Source organism: Neophocaena asiaeorientalis, unplaced genomic scaffold (genome assembly GCF_003031525.2).
Source record: "Neophocaena asiaeorientalis asiaeorientalis breed wild unplaced genomic scaffold, Neophocaena_asiaeorientalis_V1.1 scaffold246, whole genome shotgun sequence".
Classification (NCBI taxonomy): Eukaryota; Metazoa; Chordata; class Mammalia; order Artiodactyla; family Phocoenidae; genus Neophocaena; species Neophocaena asiaeorientalis.
In genome coordinates this window covers 2615200-2631328 of record NW_020174551.1, presented here as the reverse complement: position 1 = coordinate 2631328, position 16129 = coordinate 2615200, and the positions used below count along the sequence as shown (strand labels likewise).

The 16129-nt window shown below is 41.4% G+C and overlaps 1 protein-coding gene across 1 annotated transcript in view; it reads right to left on the bottom strand.

Moving 5' to 3' along the window:
- Window positions 1-16129, bottom strand: part of SPATS2L (spermatogenesis associated serine rich 2 like) — a 174641-nt gene that overhangs the window by 138352 nt on the left and 20160 nt on the right. The window contains exon 2 of the mRNA XM_024757381.1: window positions 12095-12143. The gene's annotated coding sequence lies outside the window, so the exon portion shown is untranslated. The remainder of the gene's footprint in view (window positions 1-12094; window positions 12144-16129) is intronic.

Sequence of the window (16129 nt, the reverse complement as noted above, 5' to 3'; positions counted from 1 at the left end):
GGGGTCTGGCTCTGGCGTCCTGTCCCATATTTTGAAACATGGGGTTTTTCAGCCCGTGGTCTTTCTATTTTTTTTTAATAAGGAAATGGAGATCCATTTTTTTAAAATAAATTTATTTAGTTTATTTATTTATTTTTGGCTGTGTTGGGTCTTCATTGCTGCACAGGGGCTTTCTCTAGTTGTGGTGAGCGGGGGCTACTCTTCGTTGTGGTGCGTGGGCTTCTCATTGCGGTGGCTTCTCTTGTTGCAGAGAATGGCCTCTAGGCGCGCAGGCTTCAGTAGTTGTGGCTCGCAGGCTCTAGAGTGCAGGCTCAGTAGTGGTGGCGCATGGGTTTAGTTGCTCCGTTGCACGTGTGATCTTCCTGGACCAGGGCTCAACCCGTGTCCCCTGCGTTGGCAGGCGGATTCTTAACCACTGCGCCACCAGGGAAGTCCCAGCCCGTGGTCGTTCTAAATCCTCATCTTTAGACTCGATTTCCACCTCTCTTCCATTGGCCTAAATCTTGCCTGATATCTCCTATTTCAGGGCTGTGTGTTGAAAAGCATGGTCCCAGACCCCATGTTATACACTGAAGGACCCTTCATGACAAGTACTCGGTATGCAGTAAACAGAAGACTTGGAAGAAAATTAATTTTGCGTGATGTAGAAAAAAAGGGAGGGGTGTTAAGTGCTACATTAATGTTAAAGGGGTTAAAGGGAACGAATGTCATTGAAATTACTTGGCATGTTAAAAGTGTTACACTGAGTTTTGCCTATGCTCTAAATACTCCCAGATGCTACCATTTAGGAATAAAAGGATCATTTTCATTGTGAAACCTGGGGTTTTCTGAAATTTAAAAAAAACCCTCAAGACAAACAGGCAGTGTTTCATCTGAACCAGCAGTATATCCAAGGAGCAAGGGCCAGATTCAACAATAAGACCCACCTAACAGAAAATATCTTATCGACAGTTAGCCCAAAACTAACCCTGATGTCTTAGCATTTCACAATCTACACTGGGCCCTTTCAAATAATCATTTCATTTGATCCTCCCCACAATTTAGTAAGGTAGGTGTTACTAGTACCACCTCAGAGATGACGAATCAGGCTCCCAGGGGTTACATGATGCACTCAAGGCATTTAGGCAGCTAGTTCAGTAGTTGAGAACGTGGGCACTGAGGCAGACCCCCGAGGTTCAAGTCCAGGCCCTGCCCATGCTAACTGTGTGAACTTGGGCAACTAACTTGTTTTCACTATGCCTCAGTGTCTACGTCCTAAAACAGACAAATAACAATACTACCCGCCTCACAAGGCCGCTGTGAGGATTACTTGAATTAGAACATTAACGCGGTTACAGAACTAGTCAGTCTGTCTGCGGGTGCCTGCCACACAGTCGGCACTTAAGAAATGTTCACAAGACTCAATTCCCAGAGCTAAGTGTTTTAAGGCCAGATGAGGTATCCTTATCTTTACATGGCTTCTATGATTCATAATTTTATCAGTAGAGAAATTAGCAATTTCTCACCAAAGAAAAAGACATGCTAAAAGGAAACCCTGAACTGGATACAATGACTCAAAAAGGAAGGAAAGGGCAAAAGTTCAAGTGTGGCTTCTTAAAAGAACCCCATTTATTTTTGTTTCCGGAAACATACTGCATACCATTTAAGTATTTTCAGTCATTTTAGAGCACAATGAAAGGTCAAGCTAAATGGAAGTAATATTTGTATAGTCCATGGTGACTGTCCGGGAGTCTGTTTCCCATGGCCTGGTCCTGGGTGCGGACAAATGAGGCACTTCTAGAGCCGCGGAGAAAGGGGCTGTGCCCCCCCGCCAGACCTCCCCCCACCCCTGTGCCCACTCCACGCGAGCTCTCGGGCAAGAGAGGGGAACAAAGATGCAGCTGGCAACGCTGGAGTGCTGGAGAAAAGAGCAATTTCACCCAGGGAAGAGAGAGGGCAGTGGGAAATGGACAGAGGAATAATACCAGGACACATTTTCTTGTTTCTAGTTTCTTGCAGCCATGGGGGCAAAAAAGGAGGCTGAAGCGCAGAGAAGGTGTGGTGTTGGGAGGACAGAGAGAAACAGAGCGACCAACCAAGACACGGTGATGGCAGGAAAAAAACGCAGGCGGCTGGAATAACTACCAAAAAAGGACCAGTCTGCAGAAGATACCAAAGCAGCAGAGTGTCATGGCAGAGAAGTTCTGGAAAAGTAGGCATGTCAGAGGCCCATAAAGGGGGGCCACATAAGGCCAGGAATGAGTGATTTCTCAGTCCTATTCCAGTACGCAGGAGGGACTGGGAGATGACCACGGTGGGGCTCTTAGCCGTCATCTATAGATTGCAGTTGTGATGCAGGTTGAGGTTCCTTCCTAGAAATCATACCACCTTCTAAAGCATCATGTGAAGTGTGCTTCTCCTGGCACAAGCATGGTCTGGAGGGTTCAAAAGTCAAGTACGGTGTGAAGGAATCCAATTAAGGAACTCAGGGAGTCTCTGACACAAGGGTTACATGTGAAAAAGGAAATCTCACTTGAAACAGGAACATATTCAGCATTAAAACACAAAGTTATGGACTGTCATTCAGCCCAGAAGTTCTGCATGTCACAAATGTAAAAATAATGATTACATTTGTATAGCACTTTAAAGTTTACAAAGAAGTTTTATAAAAGTCTGTCCCACATGGATGCTTTTCATGCCCCAACATGACATGTTCTTTGTATTATTATGAGTCCCTAAGAATTGGCTTTATGCTACTGCAAACACTTTTTTTAATCTATAAATAGTCCTCATAGAATTTTATCTGATATACTATACATAATAGGCAAACAGTGGGTTCTAGGTACTGAATCTACTCTAAAATATCTACTACTTTCCCAGAATGACTAATTAAATATAATTTACATTACCTGAACTAGGTGTAAATACTGCAATACTCTGCACAGACCATTAAGCATATTTCATTAAGAGAAGTTTCTGTATTTCCAAACCCTCAGATATTCTAAAGGGGTACTATAGGTGAAAGACCCCTCAAGGGTCTTTAAATACAGCTCTTCATAGCATAAACAGGAAGCCTGCTATAAGGTAATGAAGAATGATGGAATAAAAATGATTGTGGCCTATTTCCACAAAGAAGCATGGAAAAAAGATAACAAGCAAATATTACTCCCAGTTTGCTGAGTTAAAATGAACTGTTTTGTCATTAGGCAAGTGTCTTATTTACTCTTTGCCCTATATACAATAATAACGTGTTGTTGAGAGTCAAGAGTTCACGTTAGTATTTTTTAATTTAGGAAAAAGGGGAAATGATAAACACTAAAGAAATTTTTCTGGTTGACACAGTTGAGCATGCCTGGAGGGTGATGTGTACTTTGTACCCAAATCTATATTAAACGTTCTATCCTTGAGGGACTTCCGTGGTGGCGCAGTGGTTAAGACTCCGCCTGCCGATGCAGGGGACATGGGTTTGAGCCCTGGTCCAAGAAGATCCCACATGCCACGAAACAACTAAGCCCATGTGCTACAACTACTGAGCCTGTGCTCTAGAGCCTGCGAGCCACAACTACTGAGCCCACATGCCACGACTATTGAAGCCCGTGTGCCTAGAGCCCATGCTCCACCACAAGAGAAGCCACCACAATGAAGAGTAGCCCCGCTCACTGCAGCTAGAGAAAGCCCGCGCGCAGCAAAGACCCAACACAGCCAAGAAAACAAAAACGTCCTGTCCTTGAGATACAGAGATAACATTTCTGACCCACAGTTAGCAGAGCATTCATTTTGAGGTTCTTTCTCTCAGCTCTGACGATAAATTTGTGCTGATTTACCCTCTTTTGGTCATCTGGTTTCCTACATTACTGACAGCATACATTTGGGAGACAGCTGCCTGGCGTTGTGAGCGAAGTTGCAGCTTGGAGGAAGGAAGTGAAGCAGCGAGCTAACCCTTGGTCTTGGCACTGGGTGCGTGCCAACTGATGTATTAAAAGCAAAATTCTATAAAGTTGAAACTGATACTGTCAGTGTGGTAAGAACTCCGCAAACCTATTTACATTAAGAAAAACTGTGATAAGCTAAAACTTTTCACTGGCTATGCTAACTTCTGGAGTAAATTAAGCCTCCTGGAAGGTTGTATCAGTTCCTTTAATACTGCTGAGGATTCAGGTGGTTCCAAGTTTGGGTTTCTCCAAGCCCTTATTCTCCATCACACTGGAAGGTCCCAGTCTACTAAATTTGGATACCGATTCCTTGATCAGAAGTAATGTGGCCCAGAGTATACCTGGCCCAATATATAAATCACCAATATACAGATCACAGAAAGACCTACCTGAATATATTCCTTCATTCAACAAATACCAATGGAACATTTCTTATGTATCGAGCGGTAGTCACAGCACTGGAAATACTAGTGAACAGAACTTACAGTCCGCCGGTGGTCTACCGTGGGGCTAGCTGAATAGATCATGCACCATTTTGCTAAATCTTTGAGCAGACCATAGAGAAAGAAGAAGAAAAGAGAACATCAGCTCATTAGCAGAGAGCAAGCTTAGAGGACAAAGCCACGTCTCTCCTACTTGTTGATTTCCTCTCCCTAACTCTTTGTCACTCTAGGCGAGCAACTGCGTGCCTCTTAACTGGCTACCAGAGCCCTCTTCAAGCTCTCTTTTCAGAAAGCTTTGCAGAAGTCTTATAAACAATTCTGCTATTCCAGAAAATGTTAATGCTCAAGGTACTCCTTTGAAAAAAAAGGAAAATTCCGTTGAGATTTTTGTCTCAGTAACTAGGAATGCAATTAGGCCTATGCTTGGCACTTCGTTAGCTCCCAGAGCCAAGAGATCTCAGGGTTAGGAGAACAAAGCTACCAAGATGCTTTAGCTGTTGACTATGGCTGGCCCAAAATTCAAGAGTTAAAGCCTGAGAATGCTTTACCCCTTTACTTTAATTTCCCGTTTAAGTAACTTCCAAATACCAAAGCTTAGAGGACCTAGAAGGCAAAATCCTTTCCACTACTTTATCGAAAAATTATGTATGCTGTGATTTATTGCTAATGCTGGTCTTTCAAAGCATTAGTCAGGACACCTGCAAACCTTTGGACAACAGCTGTCAATACAAGTTTAACATTTCATGGGTCAGCACTTAAAATCTGACAAATAATAAATCATCCTTATAACCTAACCAGTGTGAGGCACTGGGTTGGTAATCTATTGAGAGCTGGTTTAAAAAGTATAAACCACAGATTGCATTATAACTCAGCACTTGGGAAAATGGAGACTGGGTAAAATAATGATTGTTGTTACCACTTCTCTTTCTTCGGTGGTAGAAAGAACTTTTCTTTTTACATAAAGATACTTCACTGTCTGTTAACAACATAAAATTTGGTTCTTACATTATGTGTATGTGCTTTAAAAACAAAGAATTTCTGCACTCTTTATAGCTATATAGTGAATGTTCCAAAGGGGACAATACTCTATTTAGGACTTGCCAGGGCAATATTTGATAGCAATATTTAACTTGTTTTGGAAGATATGCATCGATTTTTCAGGGATGTAAACATTTTCATCATTTCCGTTATTAAAATATTATAAGTAACTGCTTGAGCCCTGGTAGAACAAATGCTATGTATCAAATACCCACTGGTGTGAGGAACAGCTGGATACGTCTGTCTAGAAATGGCTGTGATATATTCCAATATACTTTAATAGGTTCACAAGAGAAAAAAATTAAGGTCCTTTAGTGGTATGATGACTTGTTTGTGGTACACAGTCTCTGTGTACCTCTCTTACCTTCTTTCCACATTGGCATAAAATTTTAGGTCAAGTCAGGCTGTCAGTGAAGACTGCATCGGCATTAGGAATCCTAAAATTCATTTAATGCCTTCTTTCTGACCAGAGGTAAAGCACTAGCTAAAGGTAGAAGTGGAGTCAAACCTTAGAGAAGCAGCCTGGGCAGAAGGACCCCTTGGGACCTACAGAGAATTTTCAACATCTAATGAAAGTGATTTCAACTTCAGTGTTCACCTCAAGAAAAATAGGAGAAGCCCAGACTCAGTTAGGGGCATTGACATGTATTGAAGAAAATGCTCATATATACTTCCGTATTTAAATTTCTTTGATTCCTTTTATTCAAACCCCTTAAAGAGAGTTGAGTCATTAGTAACTATAGAAACATTAATACCAGTGGTAGGCAGAAGCTCACAGGGATGCCTGATTTCCTGAGATGGCCCAGACATGCAGGGCTAGAGCTCCCAGGAACCTTGTCTATCCTATGTGACCTTTGCCCTTCACCTGAGGCTGACTGGTCAAAAGGCGGTCATCAACCTAAGTTAGATAAATTAGGTTCCCTCTTCTTGGAGCCTCAGACTTTGAACTATGAACCCCAGCACGTAGACGTCATCAGCACTCCATCACACTGACAGCAATGCCTTAGAGAAGAGACCACAAAGCCCTATGTCGAGTCTGCAAGGCCTTCCCTGGTGGTGGCCCTTCATGCAGTTTGAAGGTTCTACCATCCCTTCAATGCTATAGATGCCCCAGGATCCTGCCAATAAAACAATTCAAAAATAATTCTGTTTTGGTTTAAGCTAGCCAGTCAGTTTCTGTAGCTTCCAATCAAAAGAGCCCTGTAGGTTAAGGACATTAATACTTTAATAAGAAGCTACATTTTGTTAAAGGTGAAGTAGAAGGGACAGGACCATAATTCCTTCTGTTTGTAGGAAACTCCATTTTACAGATGCTCTCACATGTGATCACTGTGAGGGCCAGGGAAGGGTTGCTATTATCCCCTCAGGAGAGAGAAAAGGCAAGGACAGCTCAGAGAGGGCACTGCCTCTGTGCTGTGGCCTGATTGCTGGCAAGTGGCAGAACTAGGCTTAGAACCAGGTCTCCTGAATGCTGGTCAAGCACCCTTCCCACTACACCTCGGTGTGTATGTATATATGTAACCATAAAGGAATCTTACAGGGAATATAAGCAAAACAGAAAAACAGAGCTATTCTGAGTATATACATCTTTTCATTTTTTCCTACCCAACTCCAAACCAAGGGCTTGGGGAAAGTCTTAATGAAGTAAAAAATATAAACTATTGCCTTATGATGATATTTGTCAATAAAAACATTAAGACCAAGAAGTGCCTCTTTTTGACACGGATAGTAAGTTTACCTTCTCCTACACATTTTAACTATTAGCAGGGAGTAGCCTTTGAACTACAAGGCAGTGGTGTCCAAGGTATTTTCATCTCACATGTTTGAACAAAAAAAGGTTTGGCTGTTTGTTTACGATTCATATATATATATGTATTATTGTACAAACTATATATAATCGTTTGTTACGATTCATATACATGTATTATTGTATATACATTATAAAACATAAAAAAATAGAATAGAATGACAGAATTGATGTACTATTTTGCTAACCATGATGTCCCAAGTCAAATACACCCAGGACGAGATTCATGACTAATTAACCACGGTGGATGTAAATCTGTACGTCTTCCAGATAATTTAGAATTTTGGTGGCCAGCTTCTTGCAAGATCGGATTAGATGAACACCGTCATTACCTCATAACAGGGCCGACAGAGTTCATGTTAAACTTTGACATTTTCTTGTTGCTTGCAATATTAAAATTGTCTTCAATTTATGGGAATTCTTTGTAGAATCTTTTTAAGACTCTGTGAGGGTTTGTTAAAACTAAAACATAGAATTTGTAAATACAGTTGACCAGGCATGATATATTCCGCAAAATAACCAAAGCAGATGAGCCAGAGGGGAAGCCACTGTGAAGAGGAGGCCTCACCTCCCTCCCTCCAGGTGATACTCGACCATTTGACACGTGGACCCAGGAATGATGCCAGTGCCAATATAGTCACCATCTGTTATCATAATGTTTCATGATAATAAAATGAATGTAAATGAAAATTCTAATCACTGTCTTTCTCAACGAAATGAATCTTCTCAAGAGCTCCCTGTGGGTACATATCCTATTTTGGAGGCCACTTTGCCAGGCAGTGAGGCCGTAGTTTACTTCTAGAGTCACTTATAATCACAGGAATCTCTTGGCCTAAAACTATGCAGGACAAGGATAAACCAACCTGGGTTGGAAAGAGTTTATTTTGCCTTTTTAAAAACTTTTAAAATTATGAACTCTAAGCCATAACCAGAAAAGCACATGAAACATTAATGTTTGATGTATATACTGTGTATTACCCATGCGACTGCCAGCCCCCTGTCAAAAACCAGAACGTTGCCAGCACTTGCAGGAGCCCCGCAACTCCTCTCTCTCTCCCTGCATGCCCTTCAGAGGGAACCACTATCCTGATTCTTTCAGTAATAAATTCCTGGCCACTTATGTCTGTAACCCTTAGCAACAGAGTTTACTTTTGTCTGTTTTCATACTTTACATAAATGAAATAAGATTGCTATGTATACTTTGTATCTTCTTTCTTTTAACATTACGTCTTAAGATGTATCCCCCTTCTTGTGTGTAGCACTAATTTATTCTTTTTTCATTGCTGTATAATATTCCGCTATATAGTTATAGGCATCTTAATTCCTTATGATTACACAACCGTTTATTCATCCATTCTACTACTGGTGGATATTCTGTGTTTCTAATTTGAGACGAATACAAATAATGCTGCTAAGAACAATTTACACATCTCTGGATGTATGCAAGTGTACATTTCTCTAGAATACACAGACAAGTGCACACCTGTGCATGCATGAGAGTGGAATTGCTGGATAGGACCTTAGTTTCTAAGACAAAACAAAACAAAAACCTAAGAAAGGTAATTCTGGTGAATCCCTTAGAAATCTATTTTAATATAAACTAACTCTTACGTAGCCATGAGGAAAGCTCATTAAATTACTAGATTTATCTTTCCCTAGACTTTCACTCCTGCACACTGACTAAATCTGAACCAAGACATTAAATGCATTTAACTCTGTTAAAATATAGTTTGAAAATTTCCAATGAATTTACTGAAGCCAATACCCCCAAATCTCCTCTCCCTGCCACATATATATTTTTTACATACTGTAATTGCATTTTTCCTTTTAATGAGGGCCAATATTGTGTCTACTGAGAGAACAAAATGTTCATTCAAATTTTAAAGCAATTTTGCACCAAAAGGTTTCAGGTTAGCACTCATATTGATCAAGCATGGAAAGTCAAAAATGTTAATCCTGAGCTAAACTGAGGAGTACAAATACAAACAATAGAGCTTAATTCCAACCTCAGAGTCTCCAATGTTTCATGACCATCATGAGTGATCTCCCAATGGACTACAGAAATGGGACATACTTGGATGACAACATTGTGGCACCAGCAAATCTGCTCCTCCGTCTCCCACTGTCTTATTGACAAAAAACGTAATAACTAGCATCTATGATAATGCCAGGCACTGACTGCATATTAGTTCTTACATGCAATGCCTTTTTTATTCTGTTTTTTTGTGTGTGTGGTACGTGGGCCTCTCACTGTTGCGGCCTCTCCCGTTGCGGAGCACAGTCTCCGGGCGTGCAGGCTCAGGGGCCATGGCTCACGGGCCCAGCCGCTCCGCGGCATGTGGGATCTTCCCAGACCGGGGCACGAACCCATGCCCCTGCATCGGCAGGCGGACTCTCAACCACTGCACCACCAGGGAAGCCCGCGATGCCTTTTTAATCCTTAAAACAACCCTATGAGCTATGTACTATTATCCTTCCCATTTTACAAAAGGAAACTGAAGCCCAGAGAGGGAAAGTAACTTGACCCAGGTCCCACGGCTGTAGGTAGTTGAGTTGGGAATCAAACCGGTTCCTGGTGCCTCAGTTCACACTCTACGGCCTGGCAACATGTTAGTTTTGTTGTTGTCATTGTTGTTATAATTTTGATTACCAAGAAGAATAGTTCTTTAAGACCAGGGCAAATGTGTGAACCAAAGGGGGAAAAAAAATCTATGTATGTTTGTTTTTATTGGAAAATTTTGTGGAAATGATTGTAACCAAGCAACTCTAATTCTGGGGAAACTAATTAAGAAATGAATTAAGGGATTCGATGGATACGCAAATTAGTCATTAGAGCTTGAAGATCTGGAGTTCTGGTCTAAATCCAGCTTTGGCACTTGCATCCCAAATAAACATGGCCAGATAAGTACCACAGCTCACAGTTAAAATGCATTTACATGGCTTATGCATCCGCATGGGAGAGGTCGATCCCTAATTGAATTCGGACACCTCTTCAGTTACTGTGGGTTTCATTTGCCATCTCCCTGTTCTTTTGTGACTGCCGGCAATAGGATTATGCCGAGGGAGAAATCATTTCAATCAGTGATGTCTGCAGAATGAGCGTAAAAAGATAAAAGTAAAGACTTTGAACTATAATTAGAAAATTCCTTAAGTGTGCTCATGTGACATGGGTTTGAGACTACGACCGACTGGCAAGAGGAGTTACAGAATGGACGTCCAATGTCACTGTTCTGGGATGAGCAGCCAGTAAAACTGGTGTTCCAGCGTGAGACAACCGTAATCTTTCGCAGGCCAAAACATTCCTGCTTTCTACCTCTAATATAATGAGTGACAGACAGCTGGAGGCATCTCATTCTCCTGACAAAAATATGATCAGAATTGTTTTCAGTTGGTACGTCTTTCCATCAAGCTGTTTGTTGCCTTCCATCAGAATAATCAGAGTTTCTGATTATCTGGTACGTTCCAAGAAAACAGGAATTGATTGTGCCCTTGCTTGTCTGATGGGGAGAAGGCTGCCAGAATTTACATAGTAACTCTTCAGTTGCCTAATGGAAAGAAAAACTAAGCTGTGTGTGTGTGTGTGTGTGTGTGTGTGTGTGTGTGTGAAAGAAAAACTAAGGGGTGTGTGTGTGTGTGTGTGAGAGAGAGAGAGAGAGAGAGAGGAAGAATCAACCAGTAGTTTCCATAATAATTCTCTTTGAACAACAATAAAGAAAATGTTTTCGTGGTGATTCAGATTTCAGATATGAGGAAGTAAAGTATTCTATTCCATTCATGGAAAACAACCAACGTTAATGGCTCTTTTCAAAAAGTTACAGTCATCTTACTACTGAAGTTTCAGGGTTATGTAAAAAGAATCAAGTTTAAACATTCATGGAAACATCCAGGTACAATAAGACCTCATTATTTTGGACTACTTCAATTTGGAATTTACAATCATTTGACAGGATCTAGACCAGAGGTGATCTTTTCACAGTGAAAAATGGCTTGCTAAGCAAATTACTTTAAACAAGCAAGACTGCTGGGGGGAAAAAAATAAAAATAAAAATATTTTTGTAAAGTATGAGGAACGAAAAATAACAACATGCTTCCCCTCCAACAAATACTTGTGATGAACCCAGTCAAATACCAATAACTGATAACAATAATAATTACCATTTAACTGAAGGTCAATCTTATATAGTCCACTTTACATACATGAGCTAGAAATATCCCAACAACTCTGCAAGATGGGTATAATCATCCCCATATTAAAGAGAAGGAAACTGAGGCTCAGAGAGGCAGGTGACATGCAGAGACCGTACAGTTACTAGGCAGCAGAAGCAAGATTCAAAGCCAGGCTGTCTGGCTCAAAAGTCTGTGTCCTTCCACTCCCCACTCAACGCTGAGTGAGCACTGACGACTGCGAGCCAGACTTCCAGATTCACTGGACCAAGTTCTTCGACAACAGCAAAAATGGTTATCACTTCAAGGAGGGAAAGCCAAGTAGTCTGGCCCCAGAGCCCACCACTCTTAACCATAATTCCTTTCTACAACACAATGATCTCTATAAATAAAGACTTTTCTCCCCTGGAACTTTGAGGTATTTCGCATGCATGAAAACTACAGAAATCCATAGAAACGTCGATGTAGGTGATGTAGGTGGAGAGGGCACAGGTGGGTGGAGGAGGACTGCTTCCAGTCCTCTGCTCCTTGCCTCCATCCCCCATCCCCCACCCCATCATGAGCGACTTGTCTCTTCGGTCTGCACACCTATACAGGAGCACTGTGGTGCTAAATTCCTGAAAGGCTGACAGACTGTGACAAGAGCTGTGGGAGTCAGCTGCAGGTGCAGGGGCAGCCAGCCATGTGGGCAGCAGGCAGATACAGAGAAGGGAGGGATCCGCTCTACTTACCTGGGAATCCACGGAGATATTCCTGACAGTGGTCAGAGTCTGCAGTGCTCTAGGAGAAAAAGAAATTTGGGAAGTCAGATCTCACATTTCAAAGCCACACCACTCATCTCCCTCACACCCACACCCAAGCACAGCCTCTGGAGTCAGGCAGACAAGGAATTGGGTCTTACCTGTGACTTAAAGCCTCAGTTTACTCAACTGTAAAATGGGGGACAATATCAATAATAGTAGCTTCCTCACAGAGATGTTGGGAAGGCTGGATAGTATATAATTTGTGCAATGAATTTGGCACACACAGTAGTGATATTTTAATAACAACATTTATTACTTTCATTTTCATTTCATTTATTACTGTTATTTACTAACAACAGCTAACATTTATTACTTTCTTACAAGGTGCTTGGCGTTGTTCTAGGGCCTCAATGGGTTAACTCTTCGATACTCTGAGGTAGGCACTATTACCACTGGCATTTTGCAGATATAGAAAATGAGGCGCCAAAAGGTGAAAGCACCTGTCTCATGAAAATATACAAGGGGCTTCCCTGGTGGCGCAGTGGCTGAGAATCTGCCTGCTAATGCAGGGGACACGGGTTCGAGCCCTGGTCTGGGAGGATCCCACATGCCGCGGAGTAACTAGGCCCGTGAGCCACAACTACTGAGCCTGTGCGTCTGGAGCCTGTGCTCCGCAATAAGAGAGGCCGCGATAGTGAGAGGCCCGCTCACCGCGATGAAGAGTGGCCCCTGCTTGCCACAACTAGAGAAAGCCCTCGCACAGAAACGAAGACCCAACACAGCAAAAGTGAATAAATTAATTAATAAACTCCTACCCCCAATATCTAAAAAAAAAAAAAAATATATATATATATATATACAAGGCAAGTGATGGAGCTGGGATTCTGTGACCATCTGACCACAGGGCCTAGACTTTAAACCACAGGGATATCCTGCCTAATTTATCACAAATAAATGTTAATTACTGTTATTATCATTATTGTTTCTGTAATGATCTCCTTTCCAAAACATAGCCTGTAATAATCCACACAAGCCCAGGGAACTCACCATTCAGCTAGTAACCACTTAGGCACAGAGACTGGGCTCCTAAGTCAACCAGGCAATCACTCACTGAGTCAACAATCTCTTCAAGCGTTCCCTGAGAACCCCTCTGCATCCGTTGCTCTGTTAAGCACCGCGTGGGACTTCAAATGCTCTGGTCACTGATCCTGCAAAGTCAGCTCAGCCTCCATGAAACAACCGGGGAACGAGGAGAGGAGGGAGCACTGGGAAGGACGGGACAGGACCTCAGGACGCTGGATGCTGTGCCTGGCTTGGCGCCATCTCTCTAGGTGACCTTTTCCAAGTCAGCTGACCTCTCCGGTTTTCATCTTTAAGTGAGAGGACTGACCTAGAGGCCCTTAAGCCCTGAGATTCGAATCCACCATTCTATTCTGACTCTCTTGTAATCAGTCTCCCTTTCCTCCGAACAGTCCATTTCTGCGAGAATATATTGTAACCCTTCATTTCTCTAACACACTGACTGGACACAATGCCAGGCACTGTGAATAGCGCCCAGGATTAAAACACAAGACAAAGCCTACACTTTGTAATGAGCTCTGAGAGCACGATGAAGTCTCACCACGGGAAATCTCGGCAACCGGAAGACCAGGGAAGAGGGCAACCCTTAGGACACCTGCACGTGCCCGGTGGGCCCCCATCGGGGCTCTGGGTGTGGCCCCGAAGGACTCTGCACCAATCTTAGGGCCCAGGGTCCCGGTGTCCCAGGTGCCCAGCAATCTGGGAAGGGGGTGCCATGCTAACCTTATGGGGCAGATAAGAATGTCTGTGAAAAATAAGGCACAAGCCAGACAACCAGGGAGATGCTTGAGCTGAGGGTTAGGTTTGTTTTCTGAAAGTAATAGTGTTGTGTGTAATAAACCAAAGAGATGAGAACTCAGCCGGCACTTAATTACTTGACTTTCTTCACTTTGATAAAGTATACCAATGGCCATTTTGATAGCGATCTTTTATGTGTGTGTATGTGAGTGCGCACGCGTGCCTGCTTCTTTGCGAAACACTTCGACAAAAGATGCTACCGACTTTATTTAAAGATCAGTTCATCACACTTAAGATATATTTGCTTTTACAGAAACTCCTTGGAGGGAAATAATTCAGTGAGTATAACACTCCCTTTAAAAAGAAACTGATTTTAAAATGTGCTTTTCAAACTCTGACAAAAACAATTCTTTGATTTTCTTTATGTACCACAAAAGGCAAACATTGTTGTGTGGACAATGTAACAAATAACATGAGTTGTCAAATGAGACATTAAACATTTACTGATTTAATTTTTAATAAAGACTTTTAAACATAACCCAAAATGTCCATCAATCTTTGACATGGGAGGAAGTAGCACTTTGGTAAATTCCATCTCCTACCACAATTGAAGTCGCAGAAGATGTTTATGGTTTTTAGAGAGGGCAATGACGGTATTCTTTACAGGATGGTCAAATATTTGCAGCATATAACATTAGAAGACACAAAAAGGTAGAACATAAAAATGTATTATTTTGACAGGTATTTAGGTAATGGATACACCCTCTTTGCTATGTCTCTACCAAAGTACCCAGTGCATGGGAGTCTACAGAGAATTTAGTTCCTAAATTGGCTCCAAAAATGTTTTAAGCAATGGCAACATTGTTAGAGAACATGAATAAACTTCAAGGATGACAGCTCTGAGGAACAATACCCTCTTGGATATATAAATTATAGCTTTCTTAAGCCTAGAAAGAAAAATAAAATAAAATTTTAGTAGTGATCATCCCCGGGGTGAAGAATTATGAGTGATTTTTTTCTTCTTTATAATTTTGTCTGCTTTCCAAACTTCCTATAATGAGCACGTGTAACTTTAACAATTTGAAAAAAAAAATCTTTTTACACTCTCAAGATTCCTGATGTAAAAAGTGAAAAGGCTTTGGAACCAGACAAACTTGGATTCAAATCCCTGCTTATACCCTTTCTAGCTTGGTGCCCTCAGATAAGTTACTCAGCAGCCGAAGTTGAACATGAAATGGAAATAATAATACATGCTTAAAGCATCATTTTGACTGTTAGAGGTGAGATATTGTAAATGCTTAGCACAGAGTAGGAGCCCAATAAATGACAGTCACTCTTCCATTTATAGTACACAGGCAAGAGAAGTTAGGCTCTTCTAATAACAGTAAATAAATTTGTTGGTGTTTATAAACTGATGCTTCAGGCCGTTTGTTTATGGAAACACTGAGTTTTTACTACATAATTTTCAGAAATTTTCTAACAATTAAAAGTTCAGTAAAAGAGTAAGTAAGAGGCTTCCACCTCACTCTCCCTTTCATCACATTGATTAGATTCCTACAGTCTGAGACTCTTGGGTTTACTGGTATTTGCCACTTTGCGGCTGTGTTCAGAAATCCTCTGGTTGGGATGGGAGTTGGGAGAATGGGTTACAGTGAACCCTTTAGAGAAAAGAGAAAGAAACCACAGCTACCACAATCAAGATCTTTTCCATATTGTCATTTCTTATGATGAAAGTGAGCATAATAAACTATGGGATTGCTTAAATGAAGGGCGAGGGACTAGATCAGAGATTCTCTGGCTTTTCTTTTTTTTTAATGGTAGTTATGTTGATATTTTCATCCTATTCATGTGAAAGTAGTTCAGTCAAGTAGGTTTATGATAAAATACATGTACCTAACAGAATATGGCTGGTGGGGGTATGTTGCCCTTGGTTATATGTTGCTGTACCTGACTACAGCAAGAAATATTGATTTAACTGGCTTTAGTATCAAGTCAAGTATTTGTTGACACATGGAAATGAAAAATATCAAGGAAAAGCTTGATATATAGGTCAAATCCCATTTCAACTCACTCCAAGGGACGGTCCAAAGTCTTCTGCTGCCCTAAAATTGTGTTCTGAACGATGCTTGTCCCAATCATAGATTCTTCTCACTACAATGGGATTTGCTACATAAATGAATACTGGTATAGATTTTTCGGCAGTAC